At 44.7% G+C, this 19,093-nt stretch overlaps 1 protein-coding gene and 1 long non-coding RNA gene across 2 annotated transcripts in view; one reads left to right on the top strand and one right to left on the bottom strand.

The window, feature by feature from the left end:
- Window positions 1-5,488: 5,488 nt before the first annotated feature.
- On the top strand, window positions 5,489-18,219 carry LOC127044389 (uncharacterized). The gene is made up of 3 exons (XR_007772475.1): window positions 5,489-6,001; window positions 16,741-16,805; window positions 17,514-18,219. It is a non-coding gene; the product is annotated as an uncharacterized LOC127044389 (long non-coding RNA).
- Window positions 9,798-19,093, bottom strand: part of LOC127044377 (uncharacterized) — a 564,702-nt gene continuing 555,406 nt past the window's right edge. The window contains exon 3 of the mRNA XM_050939169.1: window positions 9,798-10,221. The gene's annotated coding sequence lies outside the window, so the exon portion shown is untranslated. The remainder of the gene's footprint in view (window positions 10,222-19,093) is intronic.

Here is a 19,093-nt window from a genome sequence, read left to right as displayed (position 1 = left end):
GACTGCTTGCAGCCCCATAACATCTATCTGCCTGTTGGCATTAATCCCACAGAAATACCCAATGCCTATACAAATACCCATCTTGCACACTTAATCATGGCAATTGACCTAAAAAATTAGACATAAGTTGCACGTGCATTTTATATGTTCAATTGATTGCACACAGTTTTTAAACTCAAGCCCCAAACCAACATGCCACTAAGTTTATGCAATCTCAGTTTATTGATATCGACATCTCAGCTAAAGAAGCATGCACTTAGGACGGAAGAATTCCATCCACTGTTACAGACTAGGGACCGAATGGCTAGGCAGCAGTTCTGCAGAAAAGGACCTAGGGGTTACAGTGTACGAGAAGCTGGATATGAGTCAACAGTGTGCCCTTGTAGCCAAGAAAGCTAATGGCATTTTGGGCTGTATAAGTAGGGGCATTGCCAGCAGATCGAAGGATGTGATCATTCCCCTCTATTCGACATTGATGAGGCTTTATCTGGAGTACTGTGTCCAGTTTTGGGCTCCACACTACAAGAAGGATGTGGAAAAATTGGAAAGAGTCCAGCAGAGGGCAACAAAAATGATTAGGGGGCTGGAGCACATGACTTATGAGGAGAGGCTGAGGGAACTGGGATTGTTTAATCTTCAGAAGAGAAGAATGAGGGGGGATTTGATAGCTGCTTTCAACTACCTGAAAGGGGGTCCAAAGAGGATGGATCTAGACTGTTCTCAGTGGTACCCGATGACAGAACAAGGAGTAATGGTCTCAAGTTGAAGTGGGGGAGGTTTAGCTTGGATACTAGGAAAAACTTTTTCACTCAGAGAGTGGTAAAAGACTGGGATGGGTTACCTAGGGAGGTGGTGGAATCTCCTTCCTTAGAGGTTTTTAAGGTCAGGCTTGACAAAGCCCCGGCTGGGATGATTTAGTTGGGAATTGGCCCTGCTTTGAGCAGGGGATTGGACTAGATGACCTCTTGAGGTACCTTCCAACCCTGAGATTTTATGATTCTATTCTATGTTCAAGCACACTTTACAATGATGGTTCATTTAAAACAAAACAATATTTCAAAGCTGACCGAGTTCCTTTGGAATTGAATTCATATCTCATTTGGTACTCAGTTACTGGCAGCTTGATGCTATTCCAGACACTGCTTGCAAGTAAAACACTCAATATGTCATTTCTGTCTGTCAGGTGGTTCTGGCTTTAATTTTGCATGCATGCAGCTTGCCTCTGCCAGAATTGCTTCTCACATAGCAGTGACTGTGGTGCACTGAAACCACTTCCTAGATATAAATAGAAGGGATTTTTTTCTGTTTACAAAAACAGTGTAATAAGTGAAGTGTGGTGACCTTCACGATTGTAAAAATTAGAAAAATTATGTAAAAACATTAAAAAGGACAGTGTGAAAACATGGAAGTATGGTTTATGGCCAACTTCTGGCTAATAAGCCAGCTCACTGCAGTCTGAAATGGGCATAACTTTCCTTAATACAAATAGTGCTTTCCCAATTCCACATATGAAAAAATACCTGAAAGGAGGACAGTCTATTACTGTCATCACTTATATAGTTCCTTATGCAACCCTTCTGTCAGGTGCCAATGGCATCAGCAAGTATCAGGTTCAAACTCCCTAAGGGTCCCCGACACGTACTCCTACTTCCAGCCCTTGGAAATTAAAATAAAACAAATAAAACGTTGCCAGTCTGCCTTGCATGTGGTACTTCCTCTCTCACAAGCACTCGGGGTCCTATAGGAACATGAATCCACAAGGATGTTTTCACCAGAAGACAAGGAAAAAACAATCAAAAGAAACACAAAAGTCCAGTTATAACACAGAGACCCATAGGTTCCAGTTGGCAAAGAGCTCACTACTCTGTAACAAAAAATCCTCACAGGCCTAACAAACTCACTACACCTAAGACCTTGCTGTCATAGTATTTATCTATAAAGAATATTGTGTGAGATATCAACACTGGTCATCATAAACATTGCAAGATGTATGTACGGTTGGTGTGTAAGGACTTATGGTACCTACTAAAATACGTTTCAAGCTATGTAGCCAGCAGGACTTGACAAACAGATTTCTTCCAGACAGGAGATAAGATGTGTATCTCCCTGACACATGTAAATTAAGCATTACAAGCAAACCACAATGGGAGCTACACTGGCATTCCAAGTCAACATGAGGATGTGAAGTCAACATGGGATGATACTGGAGATTAAAATCACAAGTGGTTGTCTTGTCTTGGGTGCAGAGACAATGAATTGTGGGGTATAATAGGAAGGCAAAAGGATCCTGTTTATCCATCACTGAGGGAACAAAAAGGACTTTATTTTTTGTTACTATGAATGGTAGCTCTCAGCCATGTGGGCTGAAGGCTTTGGGAGATTGCTTTAGGTGTGAAACTTCTTTAGAGCACGATTTTAGCTTATAAACATTAGGTTTAGACTCTAATAAAAATATATTTACTCAAGTATACAAACTTTTATTTCATATGTAACCTGTCATTCTTACCATCCTTGCTCTATCTCTTTAAATGTCTGCTTTGTTAATAAACTTATTCTTGTTTATATTATAAACACATTTCAGTGCTATGGTGTTAAGCAAAGTGTGAATCTTCAGTTGAATCAAACAAGCTGGTGTGCACACTCTCTTTTTGGAAACAGCTTACCTGGTTATTTCTGTGAACGTCCAGTGACAGGAGTGGATACTACAGGGAGACGCTTCTGAGCAGTGCAGGGACTGGGGTACACCAAGTGTTAACCTGCAAGCCAAAGAGGGGGTTGGCAAAGCCCCAAGGAGAATGCTGAGGAGCTGAAGGGCTAGCAGAGTCAGGAAGCTGACATCCACCTACGACAAGAAAGACCCCCTCTCGCTAGAGGCAGGAGGGTAGCATGGTCACCCCACAGTCCTGGACACCCCCAGAAAGTGTCACAATAGCATATTTCCATACGAGAAACTGAACAACCCAAAACTGCACATCTGGAGACTGGTCAAAGCCCTAGTCCCAAATAATAATGGCCTGGCGTCTTGAGGTTCAGAACGCTTACTTCCATCACAAGACCCACCCATGTATAACCCCACTTACAAGTCCAGTTAAGGTTGGTGATGGTGATGGTGAAGGTGTGGGCTCTGCTGATCTGCTCCACACCATAGAGGATGGCTCTGCCAGATCCTTCTCCGATGTGTAGCTACCTGGCTCAGCTCTGTTATATTAGCTCTGATTCCACAGGCTTGATAGGCCAGCATGCTGTGAAGTCAGCTCTACATTGTTGCTGGGCTGGTCAAACCTTGCTAAGAAGTGAGCTCTTCACCATCATCATTGTTGTGGTCATCATCAACACCAGTCTATTCCATTCAGGGTACAGAATCTCCAGGTGAGGACCATAAAGCAAAACAGGACCATTTGGATAGAGCAGGGGTAGGCAACCTATGGCACGCGTGCCAAAGATGGCATGTGAGGTGATTTTCAGTGGCACTCACACTGCTCAGGTCCTGGCCACCGGTCTGGGGGGGGGCTCTGCATTTTAATTTAATTTTAAATAAAGCTTCTTAAACATTTTAAAAACTTTATTTACTTTACATACAATAATAGTTTAGTTACATATTATAGACTTATAGAAAGAGACCTTCTAAAAACTTTCAAATGTATTACCGGCACGCAAAACCTTAAATTAGAGTGAATAAATGAAGACGTGGCACAGCACTTCTGAATGGTTGCCGACCCCTGGGATAGAGTCTCTGCTCTTGCGATTGAGCTCCTGGCTTTCCTGTTGAGCTTAGATTTTGTTTCCAAACTTAAGCTCACTGCCTGTGACCTCAAGGTGACCCACTCACTCCAGGACATATCCTGCACATTCTGGTGCACTTTCACAAGTAAGTAAAAATAACAACCTATGACCATTTATACTAGGGGTGGCTAAACTTACTGACTGTCCGAGCTGCATACGACAATCTTCAGAAGTTTAAGAGCCAGGGCGCACCTGCCAGGGCTTAGGGCTTCAGCCACGCCGGGAGGGGGACTTGAGGCTTCAGTTTAGGATTGCCAGCTTTCTAGCTGCACAAAACTGAACACCCTAGTCCTGCTCCTGCCCAAGACCTTGCCTCTGCCCCTCCCCTTCCCCAAGGCCCCACCCCCTACTCACTACATTCTCCCTCCCTCAGTGGCTCATTCTCCCTCCACACACTCACTTTCACTGGGCTGGGGCAGGGGTTGGACTGTGGGAGGGGATAAGAGCTCTTACTGGGGGTGCAGGCTCTGGGGTGGGGCCAGAAATGTGGGGTTCTTGGTGCAGGAGAGGGGTCTGGGTTCAGGCTGGAGGTTAGAGTGCAGGAGGGGTGAGGGCTCTGGGCTGGGGATACTAGCTCTAGGGTGGGGCTGTGGAAGAGGGGTTTGTGATGGAGGTGGGGGCTCCATGCTGGGGGTTGGGACCAAGGGATTCGGAGTGGGGGAGGGGGCTGCAGGTGCAGGCTGGGGGCTGGGGTGCAGGAGAAAAGGATAGCTCTGAGCTGAGGGGTGCAGGCTCTGGGATGGGGCTTGGGATGAGGGGTTTGGGTGCAGGAGGGTGATCTGGGTATGGGGGTGCTCAGAGCTGGAGCAGGGGGTTGGGGCGCAGGGACTGAGATGCAGGTTTATCTCAGGTGGCTCCCAGTCAGCGGCTCAGTGTGGGGGCTAAGGCAGGCTGCCTGCCTGTCCCGGCAGTGCACTGCATGTGCCCCGGAAGCAGCCAGCAGGTCCAGGTCCTGTGTGGAGGGGTCAGGAGACTCCACATACCCCTCTCACTTGTAGGCACCGCCCCCCGCTCTCATTGGCAGGTTCCCTGCCAATGGGAGTGTGGAGCCTGTGCTCAGGGTGTAGGCAGTGCACGGATGCTGTGCCACCCCTCCACCCCTCCCACCTAGGAGCCGGACCTGCTGGCCACTTCCGGGGCGCAGCACAGAGCCAGCCAGGACAGGTAGGGAATTACCTGCCTTAGCACTGCAGCACCACCGACCAGACTTTTAATGGCCCAGTGAGCAGTGCTGACGGGAGCCGCCAGGGTCCCTTTTCAACTGAGTGTTCCAGTCAAAAACTGAACACCTGGTCACCCTACTTCATCGCCATGGGAGGCACCTGCCTGGGCTCAGGGCTTCAGCCCCACTCCTGCTGAAGCCCCAAGCCCTGGCAGGCACACCCCACATGGCTGAAGCCCCAAGACCCTCCTCCCCGCTGTGCAGAAGCCGGAGATGACATGTGCTGGGGGGCACATGGGGACACTTGTCCCTCCAGATTTTTGCCAGGGTTTGCTGACCCCACTTGGTCACATGGTGCCAGTAGGCCCCCTCCCTGCATGGCAGCTGCTGGAACAGGGAAGCTGGGAGCTGTGACCATGGGGAGAGGCAGCAGCAAACAGCTGGGATCTGCAGGGAGAGCTCCTGCTTTTGCTGCTGCCTTTCCCCACAGAGCTAAAGTAGCAGCCCCTGTCATCTCTGGCAGAAGCCGCAAGTGCCCCCCCCCCACAATCTGGCAGGTGGAGAATGGGGGGACATGGAGGTGCTTCGCGAGCTGCACTTTAACTGTAAAAGAGCCTCAGTTTTGTACAATCAAAACAAACAAATTCCTGCGAAAGCGACACAAGTCAATAGATGGAATTCTGGGTAAACAATATTATAATTCATTTAAATGAAGCTGGCCAGAGCTAACTTTTGCCTTCTGCCTTTATAGAGGGAGCAGAGAATTCCATCCCTCTAAATCTTCTGACCATGAGTTTCACATATGGAGTCAGGGCTCCACATCACAATGATTTTACCTCTCTGTTGTGATGGCAAACTATGAACCTTGTGAACAAGGTAGAAACAAGTGGCCAGGATCTGATATGTTTCTCAAGTAAACTAGAATATTTCACACGAGTGGCAATGCTGCTCTTTCCCCTGTTCCCATGGCTTTCAGTGTCTGGGAGTATGCACAAGAGTTATTTCAGCCCAGGACCCAACTATTCCACATGCTTCTGAGGCCTGCATATGACTAGGGTAAGTTTTGATTTAACATGGCTACTTGTGCACTTAAGATACACATGAGTTTTTGTTCCTTTGCATACTAGAATGTGGGTGCACATGAAGAAAAGTGCAGCTATGGAGAAGTGCTCTCCACATGAAATTGGTTCTGTGCAGAGCTCACTCCATAATTTAGATAATAGCTGAAGTTAATGCCCATATTTGTATTACAAAAAAATGTTTCTAGCCAGCCAACCACTATTTACGTGCAATTCAGAAGGAAGTGCCACATCTCTCTTTTTCTCTTTCATTTAACTTTTCATTTCCTGGTTCTTATCAAACACATGCAGTGTCTTCGTACCAAAAGGTTAAAATAAAATTGTTTGTAGAACAAACAGAAGTGTTAAGTGTGCTGCACAACCTGAAAGATGCGGTGTGAAAACCAGTAGGAGTGTTACATAGCCTGGCTTGCAGAGAGACCTATGGGCCTGCCGGCCAGTGGACAGCACTTGTTACAGGCAGGGAACCTGAACCAAACGTATGAAGGCAGAACAGAAAAGGCATCCTCTGTGGCTGCCCAGGCCACCGCCCAAATGAACCCCATAGAGTGTCACATGGAGAATCAAATTAGTTTCTTGAGGAGTCAGAATGAAAAGCAATTGAACTAAATTATGAAAGTGTATGAAGGATAGTTCTTGTTCCATGTGATTCACAGAGCCCCCAACCCCATCATAGCTCTACAGCAGGTATCACATTGCATCATCACAACATGCTCTCATTGGCTGACCCTGGCCTTGATTCTAGGCTGTGCTAAGCTCAGCTCAGTGCAGTGCAGTCTGGGATGGACCCAGAAGGCTGTATACCACTTTTGAAGGCTCCTGAATGCTAGGGCTGGCAGGGCTCCAGTCCCAGGTGTAAGCGAGAGAAGCCAGAGGGCTGCTTTAATTTACATTTGGTTGCACTGTCCTGAAAGCCTCCTTGAACATCAGGGGCAACCTGCTCTTCTCTGCAAGAGGAAACATGGTCACTTCTGGAATGTGAGTGGAAGACACTGAAAGCTTAATCTGGCCCTGTGGGTGCTGAGCACCCCCTATATTTTTTGGTTGGTGCTTGAGCCCCAGAGCATCCACAGAGATGGCACCTCTGGACAGAGCAGTTAAAGACTTCCTCTTTGTACAGAACTCATGAGGGGTTGGGTTTTGCGGGGGGAGGGCCGCGGCGGAGGGAATCTAGAGTTGATCTTGAATTACTGTAAGTGAGAGTTAAAGAGGAAGGAAATCTTGCTTTTCTCTCCTATTATTGCTGTTTCAGCCTCCTCACTGTCCTGTGACACAATCTAGCCACTGAGGGTGTGAGAGCTCTCTCCTCCCGCAGTTCCTGTCATCTGGAAAAGCCTTCCTGTGTATCCAACAGAGGGACTCTCCACATCTCACTTCAAATGAAAGATTAATACATGTACCCTGTCCCCACCACACTGCTATTCTATCTCTCTGAAACATACTATTTCATTGCGTGGCATTGTGTTAGACAGTTTGTATGAGAAACAGTATCCAGAGTAAAGCTGGATTTTTTTTTTTTAATTTCACACATCACAGTCAATTTGTGTGGTTAAGGTTTTGCCTCTTTGCTCTGGATTAAAGAAGAGCTATCTAGGTAATACTTAGGGTATGTCTACACCACGGGATTATACCGATTTTACAGAAGCCAGTTTTTTAAAACAGATTGTATAAAGTCGAGTGCATGCGGCCACACTAAGCACATTAATTCGGCGGTGTGCTTCCATGTACTGAGGCTGGTGTCGATTTCCAGAGCGTTGCACTGTGGGTAGCTATCCATAGCTATCCCATATTCCCGCAGTCTCCCCCACCCTTGGAATTCTGGGTTGAGATCCCAGTGCCTGATGGGGCAAAAAACATTGTCACGGGTGGTTCTGGGTACAGCCTCACCTCTCCCTCCATTAAAGCAGCAGACAACCGTTTCTCGCCTTTTTTCCTGGGTGAACTGTGCAAACATCATAGCACAGCATGCGTGGACCCTGCTGAGCTCAAAACAGCAATCATGGACGTTGTAAACACCTCGCACATTATCGTGCAGTCTATGCTGAACCAGGACCTGCAAAACCAGGCAAGGAGGAGGCAGTTACGGCAGCACGGCGATGAGAGTGATGAGGACATGGACACAGAATTCTCTCAAACCACGGGCCCCTGCGCTTTGGAGATCCTGCTGGTAATGGGACAGGTTCTAGACATTGAACGCCGATTTTGGGCCCGGGAAACAAGCACAGACTGGTGGGACTGCATAATTTTGCAGGTTTGGGATGATTCGCAGTGGCTGCAAAACTTTCGCATGCGTAAGGGCACTTTCATGGAACTTTGTGACTTGCTTCCCCCTGCCCTGAAATGCCAGAATACCAAGATGAGAGCAGCCCTCACAGTTGAGAAATGGGTAGCAATAGCCCTCTGGAAGCTTGCAATGGCCACGTCCAGACTAGGTATTAAAATCGATTTTAGATACGCAACTTCAGCTACGGGAATAACGTAGCTGAAGTCGAATTTCTAAAATCGAGGTACTCACCCGTCTGGACGGCGCGGCATCGATGTCTGCGGCTCTCCCTGTCGATTCCGGAACTCCGTTCGGGTTGATGGAGTTCCGGAATCGATGTAAGCGCGCTCGGGGATCGATACATCGCGTCCAGACTAGACGCGATATATCGATCCCCGAGCAATCGATTTTAACCCGCCGATGCCGCGGGTTAGTCTGGACGTGCGCAATGTCAGACAGCTATTGGTCAGTCGGGAATCAGTTTGGAGTGGGAAAATCTACTGTGGGGGCTACTGTGATGCAAGTAGCCAAAGCAATCATTAAGCTACGAAAGATTGTGACTCTGGTAAATGAGCAGGTCATAGTGGATGGCTTTGCTGCAGTGGGATTCCCTAACTGTGGTGGGGCTGTCATAAACAGATAGCTAAGGGTTAATGTCTCTTTCACCTGAAGCACCTGACCAGAGGACCAATCAGGAAACCGGATTTTTTCAACTTTGGGTGGAGGGAATTTTGTGTCTGAGGTCTTTGTTTTCTGTCTGCCTGCTTTCTCTGAGCTTTGGAGAAGTAGTTTCTGCTTTCTAGTCTTCTGTTTCTAAGTGTAAGGACAAAGAGATCAGATAGTAAGTTATATGGTTTCTTTTCTTTGGTATTTGCATGAATATAAGTGCTGGAGTGCTTTGATTTGTATTCTTTTTGAATAAGGCTGTTTATTCAATATTCTTTTAAGCAATCGACCCTGTATTTTATCACCTTAATACAGAGAGACCATTTGTATGTATTTTTCCTTTCTTTTTTATATAAAGCTTTCTTTTAAGACCTGTTGAAGTTTTCTTTACTGGGAAATTTCAGGGAAATTGAGTCTGTACTCACCAGGGAATTGGTGGGAGGAAGAAATCGGGGAGATCTGTGTGTTGGATTTGCTAGCCTGATTTTGCATTCCCTATGGGGGAATAGGAAAGTGCTTTTGGTTTCCAGGACTGGGAACAGAGAGGGGGAGTCACTCTGTGTAGTTTCACAGAGCTTGTGTCTGTGTATCTCTCCAGGAGCACCTGGAAGGGGGAAGGGAAAAAGGATTATTTCCCTTTGTTGTGAGACTCAAGGGATTTGGGTCTTGGGGTCCCAGGGAAGGTTTTTCAGGGGGACCAGAGTGCCCCAAAACACTCTAATTTTTTGGGTGGTGGCAGCAAGTACCAGGTCCAAGCTGGTAACTAAGCTTGGAGGTTTTCATGCTAACCCCCATATTTTGGATGCTAAGGTCCAAATCTGGGACTAAGGTTATGACAGGGGCGATAGATGGAACCCATATCCCTATCTTGGCACCAGAGCACCCAGTAAGTAAACTGCAAGGGGTACTTTTCAATGGTGCTGCAAGTACTGGTGGATCACAAGGGACGTTTCACCAACATCCACGTGGGATGGCCAGGAAGAGTTCATGACGCTCACATCTTCAGGAACACTACTCTGTTTAAACGGCTGCAGCAAGGAAATTACTTTCCAGACCAGAAAATAACAGTTGGAGATGTTGAAATGCCTGTAGTTATCCTGGGGGACCCAGCCAAACATTTGATACCATGGCTCATGAAGCCATGCACAGGCAGCCTGGACAGTAGTCAGGAGTTGTTCGACTACAGGCTGAGCACGTGCAGAATGGTGGTAGAATGTGCATTTGGCTGTTTAAAGGCGCACTGGCGCACATTACTGACTCGCTCAGACCTCAGCCAAACCAATGTCTCCTTTGTTATTGCTGCTTGCTGTGTGCTACACAATCTCTGTGAGAGTAAGGGGGAGACCTTTATGGTGGGGTGGGAGGCTGAGGCAAATCACTTGGCCACTGATTAAGCGCAGCCAGACACCAGGGTGATTAGAAGAGCACAACACAAAGCGGTGCGCATCAGAGAAGCTTTGAAAACAAGTTTCATCACGGGCCAGGGTACGGTGTGACTGCTGTGTTTGTTTCCCCTTGATGAACCCCCCCACTTGATAGACTCATTCCCTGTAAGCAACCCACCCTCCCCCTTTGATTACAGCTTGCTTAAGGAAATAAAGTCACTATCGTTTAAAAAGCATGTATTCTTTATTAATTCATTATAAAAAAAGAGAGAGAACTGACAAGGTAGCGGGTGTGGTTTGGGAGGAGGATAGGAGGGAAGGAAAAGGCCACTAAAAGAATTTCAAAGTAATGACAACCTTTTGGCTGGGCTATCCATGGGGGTGGAGTGGGCGGGTGCATGAAGCCTTCCCCCACGCATTCTTACACGTCTGGGTGAGGAAGATATGGAATATGGTGAGTGGTGAAGGTGGTTACACAGGGGTTGCAGTGGCATTCTGTGACCCTGCTGCTCTTCCTGAAGCTCCACCAGACGCCGGAGCATGTCAGTTTGATCATGCAGCAGCCCCAGAGTTGCATGCCGCCATCGCTGAGCTTCCTGCCTACACCTCTAATCTTCCTGCCGCCACCTCTCAACTCGAGCATCTCTTCTCTCCCCATGTTGGTCCCTCCTGTCCTCACATTGGTCCCTCCTGTCCTCACGTTCACTGGCATCTTTCCTGTAATTTGATACCACGTCCTTCCACTCATTCAGATGAGCTCTTTCATTGCGGGTCACTTCCATGATTTCCGAGAACATTTCATCTCACGTCTTTTTTTTCCTCCGCCTTATCTGAGATAGCCTTCGGGATGGAGTAGGGAGGCTTGAAAAATGTGCAGCTGCATGAGGGAGGGAAAAAAGAGAGAGAAGTATTTTAAAAGATACATTTTACAGAACAATGCTTATACTCTTTCATGGTGAACAACACTATTCACCTTACATAGCACATGTGATTTCACTACAAGGTCGCATTTTGCATCTTAATATTGAGTGCCTGCGGCTCTGGTGTTAGAGAGATCACAGACACAGGTCCAGGCAGCAGAATTCAGCTTGCATGCGGCTATGGTAAGCCATGGTCTTCTGGCTTCTGCAGCCTTCATATATCCAGCAACCTCCTTTATCAAATAGCAAGCAAAACCCGTTCAGTGCTGCTTCTTTCCTGTTAACATGTAGCAGCAGAAACCACTCCCCCATCCAATTCTCTGGGATGATCGCTTTACCCCTACTCGCACCGTGTGGCTAGTATCATGGAAGATCACTGCTAAACACCCTCCCTCCCCCACTGCGTGGCTGGTAGCAGGGAAGATCCCTGCTAGCCAAACATGAAAAAGCTCAGCGCCAATCACCTGCCCCCCTTCCCCCTGCTTGGCTACCTGCAAGGAAGGATTTCTTTTAAGCAACAGGCAAACAGCCCAGTAGGAATGACCATCTCTGTCCCTATAATTAAATGCCTGAATTTCAACCAGGTTACCATGAACGTTATCACTCTCCTGAGGATAACACAGCGAGATAAAGAACGGATGTTGCTTGAATGCCCGCAAACACCGGGACCATACACAGCTGGGCTTTGTCATGCAATGATACCAGATTACTTGCTACATGCATGGCGTGGTCATGTGTCCTACCATGGAGGATGGAATAAGGCTGCCCTGCCCAGAAACCTTCTGCAAAGGCTTTTGGAGTACCTCCAGGATAGCTTCATGGAGATGTCCCTGGAGGATTTCCGCTCCATCCCCAGACATGTTAACAGACTTTTCCAGTAACTGTACTGGCTGCGAATGCATCCCAAGTCCTCAGGGCAAATTAATCATTAAAAAATGCTTGCTTTTAAACCATGTTTTATATTTACAAAGGTGCACTCACCAGAGGTCCCTTCCATGGCTTCATTATGTGGGATAGTGGCTTGGGAGGGCTGGGAGAGTAATTCTGTCAAGGTGAGAAAAAGCTTCTGGCTGTTGAGGAGAACGGAGCGCTGTGTGTTCTCTGCAAGCTCGTCCTTCTCCTCATCTTCCCTGTCCACAGAATCCTCAGCCATGGCTGAGATTACCACCCTCACCTCGGAATCCACAGACAGGGGTGGGGTAGTGGTGGCGGACCCCCCAAGAATTCCATGCAGCTCAGTGTAGAAGTGGCATGCTTTTGGCCCTTCCCCAGACCTTCCGTTTGCTTCTTTGGTTTTCTAGTAGGCTTGTCTGAGCTCCTTAACTTTCACACGGCACTGTACTGAGTCCCTGGTGTGGCCTTTCTGCATCATGGCCTTGGAAATTTTTTCAAATATTTTTTCATTTCGTCTTTTGGAATGGAGTTCTGTTAGCACGGAATCTGCTCACCATACAGCGATCTAATCCAGTACCTCCCGTGCGGTCCATGCTGGAGCTCTTTTTTGATTCTCAGGAGACTGCATTGTTACCTGTGCTTATGAGCTCTGCGTGGTCACCTGTGCTGATGAGCTCTCCACGCCGGCCAAACAGGAAATGAAATTCAAAAGTTCGTTGGGCTTTCCCTGTCTACCTGACCAGTGCATCCGAGTTCAGATGGCTTTCCAGAGCGGTCACAATGATGCACTGTGGGATACCACCCGGAGGCCAATACCGTCAAATTGCGATCACACTAACCCTAATCCAACATGGCAATACCGATTTCAGCGCTATTCCCCTCGTCAGGGAGGAGTACAGAAATCAGTTTTAAGAGCCCTTTATATCAATATGAAGGGCTTCATTGTGTGGACGGGTGCAGGGTTAAATCGGTTTAACTCTGCTAAATTCGGTATAAATGCGTAGTGTAGACCAGGCCTTAGTGTTACAGCCCCCAACTGAGAAGCTATGGAGGGCCATCGCCCATGTGTCACAGTTTCTTCACATCACCAGAACAGCAAACATCAGTCCAAATCCTCCTCAGCTAACTATGTGTATCCTGAAGTGCAGATCCAGCTGCAGGAAGGTTTAGGAATGCCCTCCTCAAATGCATGGTCACAAGAACTATAGGTCTATTTCTGTGGCTAGATTTAAGTGTCTGCTTGTAGTATGACATGCTGTGTTGTGGATACCAGGCAGAGACCAGGCTTCTTAATTATTCTCCAACATGAATGTTGCAGTGTGATCATTTGTGATGCTGGTGTTGGGTGAGACTGATATGATGGGTAATGGATGGATTTACTGGAGATACCTGAATACATTTCATTGAAAAGTTTTGAGTGTAGTATTTCTAGGGTAGGGATGGCCATTGCTTTACTTGTCTGTACAGCTCCTGGCATAATGGGGCACTAACTGGGACTTCTAGATGCTATTGCAATATAAATGATAATACAGAATCCTGACAACCATACAGTGTAACCCTGAGCTGTATAGAGGGCTAATAGAAAGCAGGCATCTAACAGTAATGTAAACAATGTGGATTTCTGGGGCCAGATTATGATCTTAGCCACTCTGGTGTCATTTGACCAAACTGGTAGGCTGAGGCAGCCTGGACAAAAGCTTCCGAGAGGCTCTCAGAACTTTACAAAAGATCCATATGAAAGTTACAGTGTGTGACCATAGACAATAATTATTTCTATCAAATCCCGCTCCCTCCATCCCAACCACCACAAGAATTCACCAGTTCCACCCCCAACCTACCACAAACTCAGCACTTCCTCTACCCTGTCATGCACAAAAACCCATCAGTCCCCCAGCCCACTACACACAAACAGAACCATCATTTTTCTCTCCCCAAACAAATCCATCTGTGTCCAATCCCCCTTCAGACAAATGCATCTGCTCCAAGTCCCCAGCCTCCTTTCATCTTCACACACACACACACATATACACTCATGTGATTGAAGCAGGACTGCAGAGGAGAGAGATACCAGGCCTGGGGATCCACATCTGCAGAACATTTGGGAAACAATCAAGAATCAGGCTGCAGCTAAGGCCGCTGATCAATGGTTCTCTTTATGTGACGAGTCACAGAGTGATATAGTAGCAGCCAGTAGAGGATGCTATTTCTGTGGGTGCCTCCTGAGGCACTTGTTGGGGAAGAAGAGCCATGGACTGCAAGCACTAAGTACACATGTGAAAGAGACTAACATAAAGAAGGGAATGGCCCATGAGGACATGCCTGAGTGGCCAGAGACCCAGTCCAAGTTGGGAGTAATTCACTGAAATCACACTGGATTTATGCTGATGTGGCTAAAAGCTGAATCTGGCCCCAGCCAATGGGGTTCACAAAGATATTGTTGCCTTGGTCTGAGTGGTTAGCCGCTATTCAGGCATTGCCAGGTTGTTTCTGTTAAGATGATGGAGTCTGGTATTTTCTTTGGTGCAATCCTTTTTATTTAGGAAGAATGTACAAAATTCTGTTTCTCTGAACACAGCAGAAGGCAGTTTCCTTGCTCACAATTTCCCAGCCTTTTTCCAGCCAGCCCTCTGCCCAAAAAAAGCTCGCTCTCTCGGCTTCTCCCCAGGGACACATTCACACTGTTTCTCTCACTATCTGATCACTTTCTCTCTTCTTATGACACACTCAGACTCACACAGCTTTATCTATCAGTGCCCCAGTCCCTGCATTTGCAGTCTGTCCCAGGGAAAACCTTCTTATTCTTCATGAGTTATTTTTGTTCAGGCCCTCCCATGTAGTCCAATTATTTGGGTGGTAGCTTCTGTTGTTTCAGGTACCTTTCTCCACAGAGGAGCTTAATTGCTTCTTCTGTTTAGCCAGAACGAAAAGCGACAAGCACATCCATCAGCTTCAGCAAGGTCTCTGACTGTTCATAGATCAAAGACTTGCTTTCTGATAGATAGCAACATTCTCCAGCATAATATGTTAGGAGAGTTTTATTTGCATTTTTACTGTAGTTCTTCCATAACTTCTCAAAATTAACCAGACAAATCTCCAGTCCTGGATATAGCTCATTTCCCAACCCCAGAGCATAGAAACAGCAGCAGTTTTGAAAAAGGAGAAGGAACAAGGGCGCAACAGTTTCGTTCCCCTCCTCTGTCCTAGTAAGAATTTGCTTACCAGAATTTTCTGTAACACTGGGAACTAAAAATTTCATCTTTCTAAAACAAGGAGTACATACTCTCCAGCTTCACAGGGAGAAAGCTTTATTCCTTTATGCATAAAAGAGTGTAAGAACTATAAATCTGTTATAGGTCAGATATTTGGATAGTTGGGATTTGGAAGGCAGAATCAACACACAGATTAGAATCCAACAGCAGAGAGGAGCTCATCTGGTAACAAAAAGAACAGGAGTACTTGTGGCACCTTAGAGACTAACAAATATATTCGAGCATAAACTTTTGTGGGCTACAGCCCACCTCATCGGATGCATAGAATGGAGCATATAGTAAGGAGATATATATACACACACACACAGAGAACATGAAAAGGTGGGAGGTGCCCTTCCAACTCTAAGAGGCTAATTAATTAAGAGAAAAAACTTTTCTAGTGATAATCAAGATAACCCATTACAGACAGTTTAACAAGAGGTGTGAGAATACCTAACATGGGGAATAGATTCAATGTGTGTAATGGCTCAGCCATTCCCAGTCTCTATTCAAGCCTAAATTGCAAAAAAGGGAAGTGCCATCCCCTAATATAAATGTTGAGAGTCAACAACAGACTTTGGGTACTTTCATAGCACCTGAAGAAGGGGGGACAGAAATGAAAAAAGGTGGCCCTGACAAAATTTAAAGATGGAATAGGGGATGATCGGAATTGGTGTTGCAAAGGGGACACTGGGAATGACCAAGTAAGTGCACAGGAGGAAAAAGTAGCAAACTATACTTTCACTAAATTGGTAAATCAGAGGAGGGTAAAAATAGAAGAGTTAACAGACCACATCAGAAGACAGGACCTGTGATATGATCGGAAGGGAGTGGATAAAAAAGAATGTCAAGGTGAAAAACCAAGAGTGAGAAGGTTAACACCTAGAATTGATACATTAACACATGACTTTGCCCAGAAATGGTTAACAGCAGCAGGGAAGGGCACTCCTGCAATCCATTTGACATGCAGACAAAAGCAACAGACACTGGGGGAACAAATTCAGGTTTTGCAAGAGCAGGTAACAATCCCCACTCTCCTCTCAGAGCCAGGATAAAAACCAGGAATATAGGTTTCCAACTCCCTGCTTTAACCCATGGAGCCCCACTCCAAGCTCAGAGTTATTAATATTATCTTCTTTCTCAAATATTTTACATATCAGTTAATTTTTCTTTTATATCCTCTCTCAGTTTACTAAATTTGCTTTTGCTGCCCGTACTTTAAGATAACTTGACAGAGTTCGTTTCTCTTGGCTCATGCTTCTCTCCATTCCTAGGCTGTACTTCTCCTTTTCCCCTGCTTTTTACTTTGTTTTAAAAGTTAAAAGTGATAGTCATTACAGGAACCTCAACTGCTGAAAAAGAGGAAGAAACCGAAAACAAAACAAAACAACAAAGAGAAAACAAGGTAAAAACTTTACTTTAAATAAGCCCAGTGAATTAATTATTTTAACCCTTCAGGAGTGCAACAGCTGGAAATACTTCTAATTTTCTTGAAGAGATGGTTGCCAACCAACAGAAATGTAAACTCTACCTCTAATCCTAATCCCTGATTTATATTTGAAATATGGGCTTTTCTTATTTTCATTTAATAACATTTTTTAAAATAATTGTATGTTTGCTTTGTTTGTCATGTATGTTGTCCTGTGTTGTATATTATGTATGTCACATGACCATTTTTGTCTGTTTGTTTTAATTTTTTTTACAGAAAAAGTCAATGATATCCTTTTTTAAAATATACGTAGTAGTGCACTATTTTAAAATAATGGTTGCCATATAACCATCATAATACCAATTAATTTTTTTGCAAAACTTAAAATGGCCTCAGTTATATATATGTGCATATATTTTTGCCTCAACAAATAATGCAATTACAAACAAAAATAATTCTCATTTATTAATCACAGGTGTTTTATTCAAAGTTAAAAATATAAAGGGAAACCTCAACATTAATGCAAAAGTAATATTAACAAAATGTTGATTTCTTGTTTGGCCTTTACTAAATATTAAAATATAGTTATAAAAATGTTATAACAAAAATGTTAAAAAATATAACAATATATACTATATCTGGTTATGTTGCAAAATGTTAAAGTTAACCACATAATTTCAACAGGTTTCCACTTTTGAATTCCAAATACAACCAAGTGTCATGAAAGTTTAATACCTTCAAAGTGTTTGCATAGACCTGTATTTAAAATTCACTCTGATGCAGAAACTACAGAACGTAAACCACCAAAAAAGAAAATCGACCTTCTACTGGTGGCATCTGACTCAGATGATGAAAATGAACATGCGTCAGCCCACCCTGCTTTGGATCGTTATCAAGCAGAACCCATCATCAGCATTGACGCATGTCCTCTGGAATGGTGGTTGAAGCATGAAGGGACATATGAACCTTTAGCGCATCTGGCACATAAATATCTTGCAACGCTGGTTACAACAGTGTCATGTGAATGCCTGTTCTCACTTTCAGGTGACACTGTAAACAAGAAGCCGGCAGCATTATCTCCTGCAAATTGTAACCAGTCTTGTTTGTCTTAGCGATTGGCTGAACAAGAAGTAGGACTGAGTGGACTTGTAGGCTCTAAAGTTTTACATTGTTTTACTTTTGAATGTGGATTTTTTTGTACATAATTCTATATTTGTAAGTTCAACTTTCATGATAAAGAGATTGCACTACAGTACTTGTAAGAGGTGAATTGACAAATATGTTTTTTTGTTATTATAGTGCAAATACTTGTAATCAAAAGTAAAGAGAGCACTGTACACTTTGTATTCTGTGTTGTAATTGAAATTTATATATTTGAAAATGTAGTAAACATGCAAAAATATTTAAAATAAATAGTATTCTATTGTTGTTTAACAGTGCAATTAATCACGTGATTAATTGCGATTAATTTTTTTAATCGCTTGACAGCCCTAATTACTGAGCAAAGTTCATTTGCCTGTGACTTTAAATTTTTGTCACTGAAATATAGATGAATTTGGCTACTGTGTAAAAGCAACTATATTATTGCTGTATATTTCTTTGTTAATTGATATACTAGCATCTTATCGGGATTGTGCATAAGACTCAAGGGCTGGGCAAAAGTCTGTAGTGGAGTCTGGTGTCTTTCAAAACAGGAGACTCCAAAATCTAGATGAAATTATTGGGTATGTTGCAAGATTATATGAATCTGTAATATCCATTTGGAACAGGGGTGATATGAGAAACGTGTTTGTATTTATGGGCATATATATGTATGTAAGCATATATGTGTGTGCGCGTTTGTGTGTGTTAACTATTAATATTAATTATTTTGACCACCACGCAGCAGAAACTGTCTCTGAACCTGTAATTCATGGTATTAAGGGCTGCCGCCTGACTAGTGAAGAAACAGTACACCATTTACAATGTGCATGAGATTGCCAAACTGTTTAACCAAATACAAGTAAAAAATAACAAACTAACTGCAGCAAACAATATAAAGGCAAAGAAAAAAACAAATTAGTAAAGAAAGGTTGAAGGTTGTGGCATATACACAAGATTGGGTGTTTCTCTAAGGCAAAACAATTGTACTTTAGAAGGCCCAACAATTCGTGGATGCGTATGTAAATAAAACCCATCTGTTTTGATAGCAAATAATAACAACACATGCAATAAATAACACAAAACTCCCCACCCACTCTGAAGTAAGCACCTCCACCATAAAG

This window comes from Gopherus flavomarginatus, chromosome 2 (assembly GCF_025201925.1).
Source record: "Gopherus flavomarginatus isolate rGopFla2 chromosome 2, rGopFla2.mat.asm, whole genome shotgun sequence".
In the NCBI taxonomy this organism is placed as follows: domain Eukaryota; kingdom Metazoa; phylum Chordata; order Testudines; family Testudinidae; genus Gopherus; species Gopherus flavomarginatus.
This window is presented reverse-complemented; position numbering and strand designations above follow the sequence as displayed.